This window comes from Cannabis sativa, chromosome 2, assembly GCF_029168945.1.
Source record: "Cannabis sativa cultivar Pink pepper isolate KNU-18-1 chromosome 2, ASM2916894v1, whole genome shotgun sequence".
Classification (NCBI taxonomy): domain Eukaryota; kingdom Viridiplantae; phylum Streptophyta; class Magnoliopsida; order Rosales; family Cannabaceae; genus Cannabis; species Cannabis sativa.
This window is the reverse complement of record NC_083602.1, coordinates 47028315-47042330: the sequence shown is the minus strand read 5'-3', so window position 1 is coordinate 47042330 and position 14016 is coordinate 47028315. Positions and strand designations below refer to the sequence as shown.

Sequence of the window (14016 nt, the reverse complement as noted above, 5' to 3'; positions counted from 1 at the left end):
TTTTGATTAGTAATCCCAATTAGGGGATTAGAGTTTCATAAGTATTTTGGGTAGCGCGCCTGATTATTTAGGGCGTTACATTCTTCGTCTGGGTTCTGGTCCTCGTTTTTGTCCCAGATCTAGACACCGACTTCTGGTCTGTTCCAGGCCCCGTTACCCGAATCCCGAGTCAAGATCTGGATCACTGTCACGCGTCTCGGTCTGGTTCTTGTTCAGGTCCCAGGTCCCATTTCTGAGTTTGGGTTCGGGATCGAGACCGGGGTGCGGTTCTAGGTCCCGACCCTGGTTCGGTGTCCCGAGTCTAGTTCCATGTTTGGGTCTGAGTTCAGGTTCAGGTTCAGGTCCCGAGTCCAGGCTTGGGTTGGGATCTGGGTTCAGCTCCCAATTTGGTCTAGGTCTAATTTGGAGTCCAGGTCCTGGTCGGGTTACGGTTCTAGATCTATGTCCAATTTCAGTTATGATTCCAAGTCCAAGTCCTACTTCCAGTCCCGGTCAACTTTCAATTTTTGTTCCAATTTTGGGCACAGGGTTCAGGTTCGGGTCCACTTTTGGGTTTAAGACTGGGTTCAGGTCTGGGTGTGGGTTCGGGTCCTTGTCAGGGTTCGGGTTCAGGGCTGGGTCCTAAATCCAGACACTGACTACGGGTTTTGTCCAAGCCCTGGGTCCAGATCCGGATCCAACTTTCGGGTCCCAGTCGGGTACTAGGTCTCGGTCCTAGCTCTGTTACCCAGGCCCCTATCTTGATTCTGGGTTTGGGTTCTGTTCCAGGTCCTAGTTCTAGGTTCAGGTTCGAGTCCTAGTCTCGGTTCGGGTTTAGGTCTTTGTTTGGGTTTTGATTTGGGTTCGGGTTTGGGTTTAGGTCCTGTTCCCGGTCCTAGTTCTACTTCGGTTCTAGTTCCATTTGCGATTCTGAGTTCGAGTTTGTGTTTGAGTTCGGGTCGGAGTTCGAGTCTTGGTCTGAGTTTGGGTTCAGGTCCGGATTTCAGTCTAGGTTCAGATCAGGCTCCGGGTGTGGGTTCGCATCGTGGGTCTTTGTCTAGGTTGGGTTCGAGTCCCAAGTTCCAATCCCGATCTAAGTCTAGATTCAGTTCTGGGTCTAAGTCCTTGGTTCTGATCCTGGTATGGGTTCGAGTTTGGGTCTGGGTCTGATTCTAGGTGTGGGTGTTTGAGTTCGGGTCCGAGTCTGTGTCTGGGTTTGTGTCCAGGTCTGGACCCCGATGTGGGTCTAGGTTCGGGTCATGGTCCAAGTTCGGGTCCCGAGTGCGGGTCCAAGTTTTGGTCTGGGTCAGGATCTCGGTCCAAATCTACGTCCAGCATTTCGATCCCAGTCTTTCGAGTCCAGGTTCGTATCCAGATCCCTATCTAGGTCCAAGTTTGTGTTTGGGATCGGGTCACGGATTTAGCTCCAGGTCCAGGTCCCAGTTCCAGTCTGGGTACACGAACGTGTCCCGGCCTGAGTTCTAGTCTAGGTTTGGGTTTGAGGCTAGGTTTGTGTTCGGTTCTAGGTCTGGGTCGGGGTCCTGGTCATAGTCATAGTCTTGTTCTAGGGTCCTAGTTCGGCGATTCTTATTCAGGTTCTAATTTTTGGTCCCAGGTCTAGGTCTGTGTTGGGTTTTAGTTCTTCGTCAAGGTTCTGGTCCTAATCTGAGTCCCAAATCTAGACACCCACTACTTGTCTATTCCAGGCCCGTTACTCGAATCTCGAGTCAAGATCTTGATCACTATCATGGGTCTCGGTCTGGTTCTGGTTCATGTCCCAGGTCCCATTTCTGAGTTTGGGTTTGGGATCGAGATTGGGTCATAGGGTACGGGTTCGGGTCCACTTTTGGGTTTGGGACTGGGTTCAGGTCCGAGTGTCAGTTTGGGTCCTTGTCAGGGTTCGGGTCCAGGGCTGGGTCCCAAATTCACACACCGACTACAGGTTTTTTTCCAAGACCTGGGTCCAGATCCGGATCCCACTTTCGGGTCCTAGTCTGGTTCTGCCGGGTCACGAGTGTTGGATATTATTTAACCAGGATCTTAGATCTACTCACAAGTATGTTGTTTAACACCCTAAATATGAACTTTCTAAAACGATAAACACATATAAAGTTAAGAATACCTTACATTGATGCAGCGGAATTAATGTCTCCTTCCACTCAGATCTCTAACCCTTGTATCCTTTCTGTCGCAGAGTATAATCAAGATCTGAGCCCGAATGAACTTTGAGTTTGATCCTTCACAGTCTTCCAATCTATGATTGAGTTAGTGCTTGCTGTGTGTGGGCACTTACTCTATAACTAGGTTCGAAATTTAGAATAAGAAAAGAGAAGAGAGGGGTTCGGCCAATGTATCGAAAAAGGGAAGGCTTAGTTTTTCTGAAGAGAGAAACTTCTGTCAGAAGATGTTATTGAAAACTTGTGTTTGACTGAGCCATCACTTTCTATTTATAGGCAACTATTAGGTTTAGGTTAAGAATTATTTGGCATTAAAATAATGAAAATATCAATTTGAAATTCCACAATAAGTGGTCGGCCATTGTGTGATAATGGGCCCCACTTGATTTTGCAGTTTTAACAAATTTTATTTCTATTTTCTCAAAAACGCCAATTTTCCAATTCTAACCATTTAAATGCCAAAACTAATTATTTAATAACTAAAATAGATTATTAAATAATATTGTCTTTTAATTTAATTATTAACTAGACATATAACGTCCATTAATAAATAAATAAACCTAGAATATCTTTTCTTTACAATTTCGGCGCTACTTAGTGAAAATTCACAAATTAGACATAGTTTAACTTTAGAATTATCATTGACTAATCACGAATCAATTATTGAGTCTTACAAGCAGAATGTTCTCAACTAGAATGGGGACCATGGATCTATATGCTAAGCTTCCAATAAGTGAACTGAATTTACCAAGTAAATTCCTACTTATTAATTCTTCGTTGAATCCACTCTTAGAACTTAGAATTGCACTCTCAGACTTATATAGAGCATATTATATATTCCACGATATAGATATGCTATCTCATTTAACCATTGTTATAATCATATTGTGATCAAAGATCCTCTATATAGATGATCTACATCGAGATGGGATAATTTTACCGTTCTCACCCCTCAATGTATTTTCCCCTTAAAACACTTAGCTACCTGTAAATGGTGTTTAGTGATCTAATAATTAGTCAGTTAAACAAGAGCTCATCCATTTACTTCTATTTGCTAAGCTCGAAGGGAATCATCACTTGACTTCTATACACCTGTAGAAGCTATAGATTTCATATTTATGTTCAGCACTCCCACTCAAGCATACTATCATGTTCCCAAAATATACGTATCACCCTGACCTAAAAGTAGGCTTAACTAATAAATCAAAGAACATGAATAGTACTCCTGAGTTGAGCCTAAGCATATCAGGATTTACATTCTTTTAATCTTAAGATCTACTACTGATATTGACTTGGAATGATATATAACGGTACGTTTGTAATATCTTAACTTAGTTGTAATATCGGTCCAGTCCAATGTATACTCCATACATTCGAAACTAGTATACTTTACTAATGTCCTGAAAAGAACATAACACTTACTCCAAGTGTAAGTACACATCATCGCTGATTATCACATTAGTGTAAATCCAATAACACTGATGAAACAGGGACTTAGTCTTTTGATTCATATGATCACAATCACATTCCACTATGTTGACGATACTGTAATTGTGAATAAACATATGATCTGGATTTAACTGATTTTGTGTGTAAATGTAATCAACATACTAAACCATTAGCATGTAAAATTCATGCAAACATAAATCACTTCAAATTTCTTGTATTGATTACTAATCAGATTGTAAAGAGTTTAATTTAGGGCATAAAACCCAACAAACTCCCACTTGCACTAATATAAAACAAAGTGTGCAAATAGGTCAATCTGATGTCTTGATCTTCAGATCAATTGTAGTATATTTGAATCCACCCAAACTTCTGGAAGCTAGTTTATAAATACACTTATGAAACATCCTTTACTATATCCTTTACTCATCAAGGGATACTGAAATCCTTACTGTTTTAAAGTACATATGAATAAACAGAAGACATATCTCTCATATTTTAAAATATGTAATAGAGATAATACAGTGTAGACTTTTCTTCAGTAATATATCTTTCTGGTATTTTTCGAATTTACAAAGTTATAATTCTTCTCTGGTAGAGCTTGAATTACTATAGAATAACTCCTCCACCCCCAAAGTAAGCACCATCTCATGAATTTCGAAATGAGTTGGTGAGATAAAAGGACAACTGATACACAGCTCCTTAATATCTAACATATAGATCACTTTCATAAATCTTTCTTGAATATCTTCTAATGTTCCTTATTTGATTACATCTCAGATAGCTCCCACTCAATAGCAGATGTCTGGTTAAATAATACTTTTAGAGCTCGTTTGGAACGCCGTATTAGGTCGTATTGTATTGTATTGTATTATATTGAATTGTATTTTATGCAATATTTTTATGTAAAACTATATGTGGTATTAACTTTTATGGACACCTAAATATATAATATTTTAGTATAAATTAAAGTTTAACATAGTATTATATAAAAATATGATATATAATCCAATTCAATATAATACAATACAATACAATACGGCCTAATACGGCGTTCCAAACGAGCCCTTAACCTCTGATTGTTTGGAGAGTTACCTAGTTTTGACTTTTGTATTAGTCTGAAACTTTAAGTTAAGACTAAGTCATCAACATAGCAGACTAGTATTTGAAGTGAAAAATACATGCCAGAGTTTAAGTAATCAAAATTAAGATACCATAACATTTTATGAGGATTAAGAATTCTTGGTTCAAGTCATTCGAATGGACTGAACTAGAGTTCTTTATCTTATTCTCATAATTTTGATAAGTTATACCTATCCATGTGTATGGTTAGATTTGCTTTTCAGTAGTGTTCTTAAGTACCTATAACAAGTGTCAACCTAATGAAGATGGGTAAAGAATTTTAAAATTCTCCCACTCAATTAAGGTAGTGTGAAACTTTATCAAAGAACTTTTAATAGGTATCAAACTTTTACTACAATAGTAAAACTAAATTGGAACATACAATCAAGATCAAGGATTTATATTGATAATAGCTAAGTCATTATATTACTTCCATGTTTAAAGAAAATATGTGTTACATAGGGTAATGTGGAATAGACTCCACCCCTAAGTATATACATATAGGGTATTGTGGATAAACTCCACCCCTAAGTATATAGAGATTATGATCCACCCCTAAAGGTTGTAAAGATCATGATTCTCTAAGTGTGATAGAGTTTATGTGGAGTTGAATACTATCCAGAGTTCATTAGACATAAAAGATCGTTGAACTGCATAGTTTTCTTAACTTTTCTCCACCCCTATCAGATCAAAAGATCCTTTTATTAAACAAATTCTTAATAATTGTATTACAATTAACAATTATTAATAAACATAGAAATAGTTTCTAGTGTTTATTTAATATAACTCTATGAAGAGTTGTAAATATTATAGAATTTGCATCAATAATAAAAACACTTATAATACAAACATATAAATATAATGTGGTAATTATTGATGAAGATAAAGTAAATGAAGCTCAATCTCATAAATTGCAATGGTTTGAATTCGAAAATTAAAATAAATTTATTAATAAAAAATAATATTGCAACAATATGAGAAAAACAGGGATAAATATCCCTAACTAAAATTCGAAATCAAAATTGTCTTTAAATTAAAATAATTAATTCAAAAAAGATTGAAGAGCTTCATCTTCATCTGGACGATTTCACCCTTGGTCCAGCTTTCCGATCCAACTCATCTGAGTTCAAGTAGCTTGGCCTATAAGAAGAAGAAAACAAATAAACAAAGTTAGTCCAGAATCATAAATCCAAGTGGATAATAATTCACTAAAACTATCTTATGAGTCAAGATTGGAATCCAACGTTGTCCCGTTTAGGCGAGAGTCAAGGCTATTCTATCTTATGAGCTACTACCATTGTTTCGCAATTTGCAAGTCAAATATGGTCACCACCATTAGGGTGATCTATACCATATAAAATAGTTACAAACTACTTATCTCTCGAGATTAAACGGTGCAAAATTGCTAATGAACGTTCCTCCATTAGGGAGGATTACTCACTAAAACAAACGCGATGTAAAACCAACAATGGAGATCGAATATCTTAATAATAATAAAGCTCATTCTTTAAAATGTATTTTCTTTATTATTCTAATAAATATATTCATTAAATATCAAATTTCGAATTAAAAAAAAATTCAAAAATTGAGAATTTAATATAATATTTATAAAATTATACTTAGATGGTGATTGAAATAAAATTAATTATTTCCATCTTAGTAGTAATTTTAAATATAAATATTAAGGAAATTAATTTAAGTTGTATTAATTTAAATTAATTAGCAACTTAAAAATTTCCATAAGAATATATTTATTGTATTCGAAAAAATAAAGTATAAAAACTATTCAAATTTTCGAAAAATAATAAATACTGAGAAAAATACTTCAAGAAAAAATATCACCTATCTAGATTTTCTTTTGACTAATTAATTCAATTTCTAATAATATATATATTTTGAAAAATTATTTAAATTTAAGTTGAAAAAATTAAATGTCAACCTAAAAATAATTTTCTATTTAATTAAGTGTCATGAAAAATAAATATTTAAGTATCATGATGAAAATCAACTTAGATATTTAAATTTTTCAATTTAATTAAATGTATTAAATTCAAGAAATAAATAATGAAGTGTAAAGAAGGCTTAATTATTAATTTCTAGTTTAATACTAGGAAAAATATACTTAAATAAAATTGTACCAAAATTAATTATTTAAATAATTAATTTCACAATGTATAATATTTTTCCTATTTAAATATTAGAAATAATAAGTAGTCTAGAAATAACTATCTAGAAAATATCATATTTGACTAAGTATCTTTTCAACAAAAATTTGAAAAATATCTAATTTAAGTTGTTTAGAAAAAATCTAGAACTTAAATAACTTCAAATTTAGATTTAATTAAATATCCAAAAATTAAGTTATGACCACTTAATTTGAAAATATTCCATTTTAAGTTAAAACTAACTTAAAAAATATCTTAAGAATCTTTAATAACTAATGCCTAGGATTCCTCAACTTAATTTTAAATTTAAATAAAATATTCAAATTTAAGTTAGATATGAAAAATTAGTTAAAATAACTAATTTATAACTTAAATAGGAATATTTAATTAAATAAGTTCTAAAAAGAATCTAGTTAGTTAAAATTTCGTATTTAATTAAATACAAGAAAAATACAAATAGTTTGTCTAAAAATAAAATCTAAAACTAAAAGTGTTTTTCTTAAAATTAACTTTAAAATATTAAAATGAAAATAAATTTCATATATTTTAAAAGTTAATTATGTTGCTAATTCAATTTTATTAGGTCAAACTAATCTAATTAACCTAGTACAGTTATTCAAATCAGGCAAATGGGCCTTCACAATTGGGGTAGTTCATGTGAGGGGGTGCTGGGTTCAGTATGTCGTACCCACTTCTATGGCTCCCAACTCTCACACAAGGCCCAAAAGAGAGGAATTTAACCTTAAAATAAATAACTGTTATTAATTAAATAGGTCCAAAAACTAAATGGACCTAAATAAAATCTATCATGGTGTGACATTTTACTTAGCAACAACCTATATGCATCTATATAATAAATAAACATATAGGCTCACACAGGCACAGACTTGAATGGATCCTATCATGTTGCTAGGTCATACACAGATGAAAGAACATTGTAAAATTTACCTGTTACAAATTATTAACTTGACCAAGGGAGCCATGAGTTAAGATCATTAGATCTGTCAACAAGTCAACCATGGCTATTTGCAATCAAGTAATAATAGGTTTTGAAAACTTACACACAAGCTAAAACCACATACTCCTGCAACAAGGTTAGCTGGATAGTTGGAAGTAGGATTTATTTAATTTTAAATAAATAAATTTCGAAAATAAAATAATTAAATAAATAAATAAAATTAATATTTAATTTTTCGAAAAAAAAATATTAATTTATTTTCGAAAATCAAAATAATATAAATTTAATTTCGATATTATTTAAAATAAATATTTAAAATTAAACCTACAATTTTGAAAAATTAGGTTTCAACTAACCTAAATATCAGTTCAAAATTTGCTAACTACTTTCAAAAAATTAAATGTTATTTTATAAATAAAAAATTAAATAAAAATTAAAAAATAAATTAAATATCTTTTTCAAATTTTAAATTTAATTTAAATAAATAAAATAACAAAATTTAAAAGTTAGCAAAATATCTTACATCTATTAAAAATTTCATGATTATAGTTATCTTATTTTAAATTTAAATAAGGTCAAATTATTTAAAAAAATTTAATATCTGACCTTAAATTTAAAAATAAGATAAGATATAATCAAATTTAAAAATAAGATAGATAATTAAGCAAAAAGATAGATATTTACTATTTTCAAATTCAAATTACACTAATATCATTAATTAAATTAAAAAAAAAATTAAATAAATTATTTGTGATAATTAGAATTGAATTAGGAATAGTAAATGTATAAATACAGAAGTACACAAAAAATCGGAAGTTAAATCCATAAAAAAGCATCAAAAAACGAAGAAAAACGAAAAAATTGTGAGCTGTACGGACGGTATGCAGTGCATACTCGTCCGCGCGTGCTCATAGGGGTGCTAGCCGAGAAATCACGGCGCAGGAGGAAATCAGCATGATTTCCGCGCGCGTAAGGGGCTTCAGACAGGGTTTCCGCGCGCACATGGCGTGATTCAGACAGCAAGCTCGGTCGTTGCTTGTCTGAATTCGTGCTGTCCGCGCGCGTGGGTGAGTACTGTTGCCCAATCTTTTTTCGAATCTTCAAAAAACATAACTAATTCAAATTAAATCAAAATTGAGTTCTGTAAAAAAGCAACTTGCTTAATTTTTTCCATACTATCCAATAAAAATAATTCCAGAAACAAGATTTTAGTTACTTTTCACGAAAATTCACAAACATCAATCAATCATCATATAACACTCAATACAACATGAAACCATCCAAATAAAAAACAATCGTTTTAAAGTCCAAATTTCTTACAAGCAAATTAATTACCATGGCTCTGAGGCAAGTTGTTGGATATTATTTTACCAGGATCTTAGATCTACTCACAAGTATGTTGTTTAACACCCTAAATATGAACTTTCTAAAACAATAAAATAAACACATATAAAGTTAAGAAAACCTTACATTGATGCAGCAGAATTAATGTCTCCTTCCACTCAGATCTCTAACCCTTGTATCCTTTCTGTCGCAGAGTATAATCAAGATCTGAGCCCGAATGTCCTTCTGTTACGAATTTTTCTGTTTATTACGCAAGTGTACGTATCAAGTAGTATCTCACGCAAGTGAGGTCGAACCACAGGGAATTGGATTGAGTACTACTAAATTATAATTATGATTCTATTTGGTAAAATAATAAGTTGCAATTTTAAAAGTAAATAACTCAGAAATTAAAGAGAAAATAAACGAAGATTAATCAAGATGAGAGATTAGGGAGGTGAATCCTGTTGATAAGTTACCTATGTTAATACCTAATTGCTATCCTTATCTCAATGTGAAAGACAGATTATAAATTAACCTAACTCTTTTCAGATCTTTTAGGTTCTAAATAATATGTTCTCTAATTAACTTCTTAATTAGATCAACACAAAATCAGCATTAAGCAATAATCTATTAGTCACTAGGCTATGTAAATACTTTCGTTTTACATCAAAACCTAGACTATCCAAATTTTAGCATTCCTAATTCTCACTTTTCAGATTTCGAATTAGGATCATAGAGCATGTAAAAGGTGATCAAGCTTACACATGAAATTAAACACAAATAAAGATAGTATTCACACATAAGATGAAGGAATGGCAATTATTTATTAACTAGGCATAAACTTAAACAACATTCATCATCCTCCCTTATTGGGAAATTTAGTTCATAATAACTCTAAAAACATCCATGATTAATTCAGAATTAAAAACAAACATAAAGATGAATAAAAAGGGTAAAAGAAAGAAACTAGAAGGTGGTATCGCTCCGGGTCTTCAAGATAGCTTCCTCTCCACTTTGCCTCCACTATTAGGTCTGTTTTTGCTTCCCTTTGACCTTCAATGTCGTATTCCTTATATAGGGATAAGTGGTGAGCCTCCAATTGAGTGAAAAATCAAAATTAGGTCAAATCTGCGATTTCCGTACATAGTCGCGAATAGCATTTAAGCTGGTCGCGACTACAGGCAAAACTCGAAAAACCGAGTTTCTGCCTACCTTACGAAGTCGCGACCTGGGTCGCGACCAGGAAAAAGGGTCGCGACCAGGCTCATCAGAGGTCGCGACTACTGATGCTTCAGGAACCAAATTTTCCAATTTTTCCAAGTTTGTCCCAGTTTTTCGCCATTTGACTGAATTCGAACTTTAACACCCCGGGAACCTGAAATAATGAAAATCAAGCGTAAAACTGCTCCAAAAGACACCAATAGACAAGATAATGCTAACTTTAAAGACCCGAAATATAGGTTAATTATAACCTAACAAATTCCCCCAAACTAGATTCTTACTCGCCCCCGAGTAAGATAAAAAAAAAAACTAACTACTCTATCAGATAATCACTACACTGCCGACTCATGCTCTGTTTCCTTCCTTGCATAAACTAGAATTTTGTTCTTACTAACTCTAACAATTAACTTGGATGCTCAATTAATAACACTATGTACAACTGCAACAATCTACTCAAGTACGAAACATTGTCATAAAAGTTTTACTCTTTCCATTAGTTCCACAACCCGCTAACTCATAAGCTTGCATGCTTACCTTTCTCCACTAATGTTGACAGTATTCTTTGGAATCATTAGGTCTTTTCAAGGTTTAGGTAATATGGCTCAGATATTCAGGGATAGGCAAAAGATAATTTTGGCTCAAGATATCATAAGCACACAAACAGAACCCACAAGCTTCTTACTTTTTTTTTCAATCCCCCATAGCGTTCCCACATCTACCAGGATTGAGAGAAGATATCTCTATTATTTTTCCCAACATCACTGAATTTTTTTTCAAACACATTCTTACTTTTTATTGTGTTTTTTTTTTCATCATTCATATTTCATCATCATCTCAATTTTTTTTTTTCAGTGACATTGAATTACACATTTTTTCTTTTCTCAATCTTACAAGTTCTTCTCCCTCTAACTATTTTCTCACACTAAATATTTCTCTCCCCCAAACTAATTATTTAGCTTATGATATCATGCATATAATGGTGAAGAAAAATCAATAGTATGGTTAAAATTTTTCGGATCAATGGGTGAAAAACATAACGGGTTTAGGCTCAATAGGGTTAACTAGGGATAAACATTATTATGGTAGGCTTGAAAGGCTCAAACTATCCAACAAATGCCTAAATCATATTCCAATTGAACACTACCAAGGATTTCTCCTCAAAAGAATAAACATGCAAGTTCTAAGCTATCATGTCAATCTTACCACAAACCATAGTAAAACAATTATAACAATTTTCACAGATTGAGTAATTGCAATTGTACACAGGTTTCTAAGCATCCAAACTAATCCAAAGAGTTAACAGAATCAAGCACACAGTTTTTTTGCAGTTTCAGATCACATCACACTAATCAGCAGTATACAACTATCATCAAGCTTATTGCCATTCCTTAACTAAAATTAAAAATTAAAACAGAAAATTAAAATGCAGAAATTAAAGTGCAGAATTTAAAAAAAATTTAAGTCTCTCCCCCCAAACTAAAATATGACATTGTCCCCAATGTATACAGTAAAATGCAGAGAGAAGAAACTTACCTGAGACCCTCTCAGAAAGGGTTGGGTGGACCCTTTTCATCCAAAAGAGCCCTCGTACTAAATGAAGAAAATTGACCACCAATAGTGTTGATTTCAGATTTTTGCACAAGAGTAAGCTCACCTTCAGAACTACCACACATCAATCTTTTCCAACGACGCTGAATCGTTCGAAGTCGCTCTTTAGGCTTTGCTTTCTTCTTATCAGCTTTAACAAAAGAACCCTTCACCATCTCAATCTTGCAACAGGTAGGAATGTCAGTTGGGGCAAAAACATTAAAATTGACCTCTTCATCTTGCACTCTCAACTTTAACTCTCCCTTTTGAACATCTATTACTGCTCGGCCCGTGGCTAAGAATGGTCTTCCCAAAATAATGGGAATAGTTGAATCTTCTTCCATATCAAGAATTAGGAAATCAGCAGGGAAGATAAACTTACCAACCTTCACCAGTACATCTTCAATTATCCCACGAGGATGAGTCAAAGAACGATCTGCCAGTTGTAAAGTCACTGTTGTAGGCTTTGCTTTTCCCAATCCTAGCCTTTTGAAGACAGACAATGGCATTAGATTAATGCTTGCTCCCAAATCACACAGAGCTTTGGTTTCCACCGAACCCCCTATAGAGCATGGAATATTGAAACTACCCGGATCTTTAAGCTTGGGCGGTAGTTTCTTTTGCAAAATGGCGCTACACTCCTCAGTTAATGCCACTGTTTCATAGTCCTCCAATTTTCTCTTCTTAGACAATATCTCCTTCATGAACTTCACATAACGGGGCATTTGTTCCAAGGCTTCAGCAAAAGGAATGTTGATGTGTAGTCTTTTGAAGACCTCTAGAAATTTTGTGAACTGCTTGTCTAGATTGGTCTTACGGAGTCTCTGAGGATAAGGTATCTTTTCATGATGCTCAATACTGATTGGTGGGGACTGTTGTGGTTGTGTTGAGCTATCAGTAGCCTTCTCTACTGTTGGTGTTGGGGTTGGCACTGGTTGAACTTTAATCTCCTTATTTACATCAATTGGTTGTGTCAATTCAGGCCCATCATACTTCTTACCGCTCCTCAGGGTAATTGAATTGCAGTTTTCCTTAGGATTAATTTCAGTTGTACTAGGCAAATTTCCTTGAGGACGGGTTGCTACCTGAGTTGCTAATTGGCCCATCTGAGTCTGCAGGTCTTTAATGGAAAATCTAGTTTCAGTCATGAATTGTAGCAATAAATCTGTCTGCAAACCAGAATTTCCACCAGAGGTTTGTTGCTGATTAAACTGTTGGTTCTGATTCTGGTTCTGATTTCGTTGCTGATAGAACCCACTGTTTCTTCGGTTATTACCCTGGTTAAACCCATAGTTGTTGTTGTTGTTCTGTGAATAGTTTCCAATGGCTTTAGCTTCATCCATTGGCAAATCATCCACATCAGCTTGGCATTCTGAAAAGTGATGGCTTCCCCCACATAATTCACACACAACTTGGGCTTGTTTAGCTTGCCCTGCAATTATCTTTGTCAATGCCTCAACCTGTGCTGTCAACTTGGTGATGGCATCGACCTCTAACACACCAGCTACTTTCTTTGATTGACTCCTCTCAGTTGGCCACTGTTGATTGTTTAGAGCCATCTCCTCTAATAGATCATAAGCCTCATTAGCACTCTTCCTCATAAAGGCTCCTCCAGCTGCAGCATCTATTAAAGTTCTTGTATTTCCTACCAACCCATTGTAGAAGTTGTGGACCAGCATCCACTTCTCTATACCATGGTGAGGGCACTTTCTGATCAAATCTTTAAACCTCTCGCAAGCCTCACGGAGAGATTCATTATCTTGTTGGCAGAAGTTATTAATTTCTCCTCTCAGCTTTGCAGACTTGGCTGGAGGAAAGAACTTTGACAAGAATTTCGTTGCCAGATCATTCCAGGTGGCAATAGAGTTAGGTGGCAAGGAGTTTAGCCAACTCTTGGCTCGCTCTCTAAGAGAGAATGGGAACAGTCTCAGTCGAATAGCATCATCACTAACTCCATTAACTTTAAAGGTTTCACAAAGTTCCATGAAATTAGAGAGATGCAGATTAGGATCTTCAGAAGGGAGGCCACCAAACT

General features: G+C 34.3%; 1 non-coding gene across 1 annotated transcript; it reads left to right on the top strand.

The window, feature by feature from the left end:
• The first annotated feature begins 13670 nt into the window (after window positions 1–13670).
• Window positions 13671–13777, top strand: LOC133035238 (small nucleolar RNA R71). The gene has a single exon (XR_009686516.1). It is a non-coding gene; the product is annotated as a small nucleolar RNA R71 (small nucleolar RNA).
• The last annotated feature ends 239 nt before the right edge of the window (window positions 13778–14016 follow it).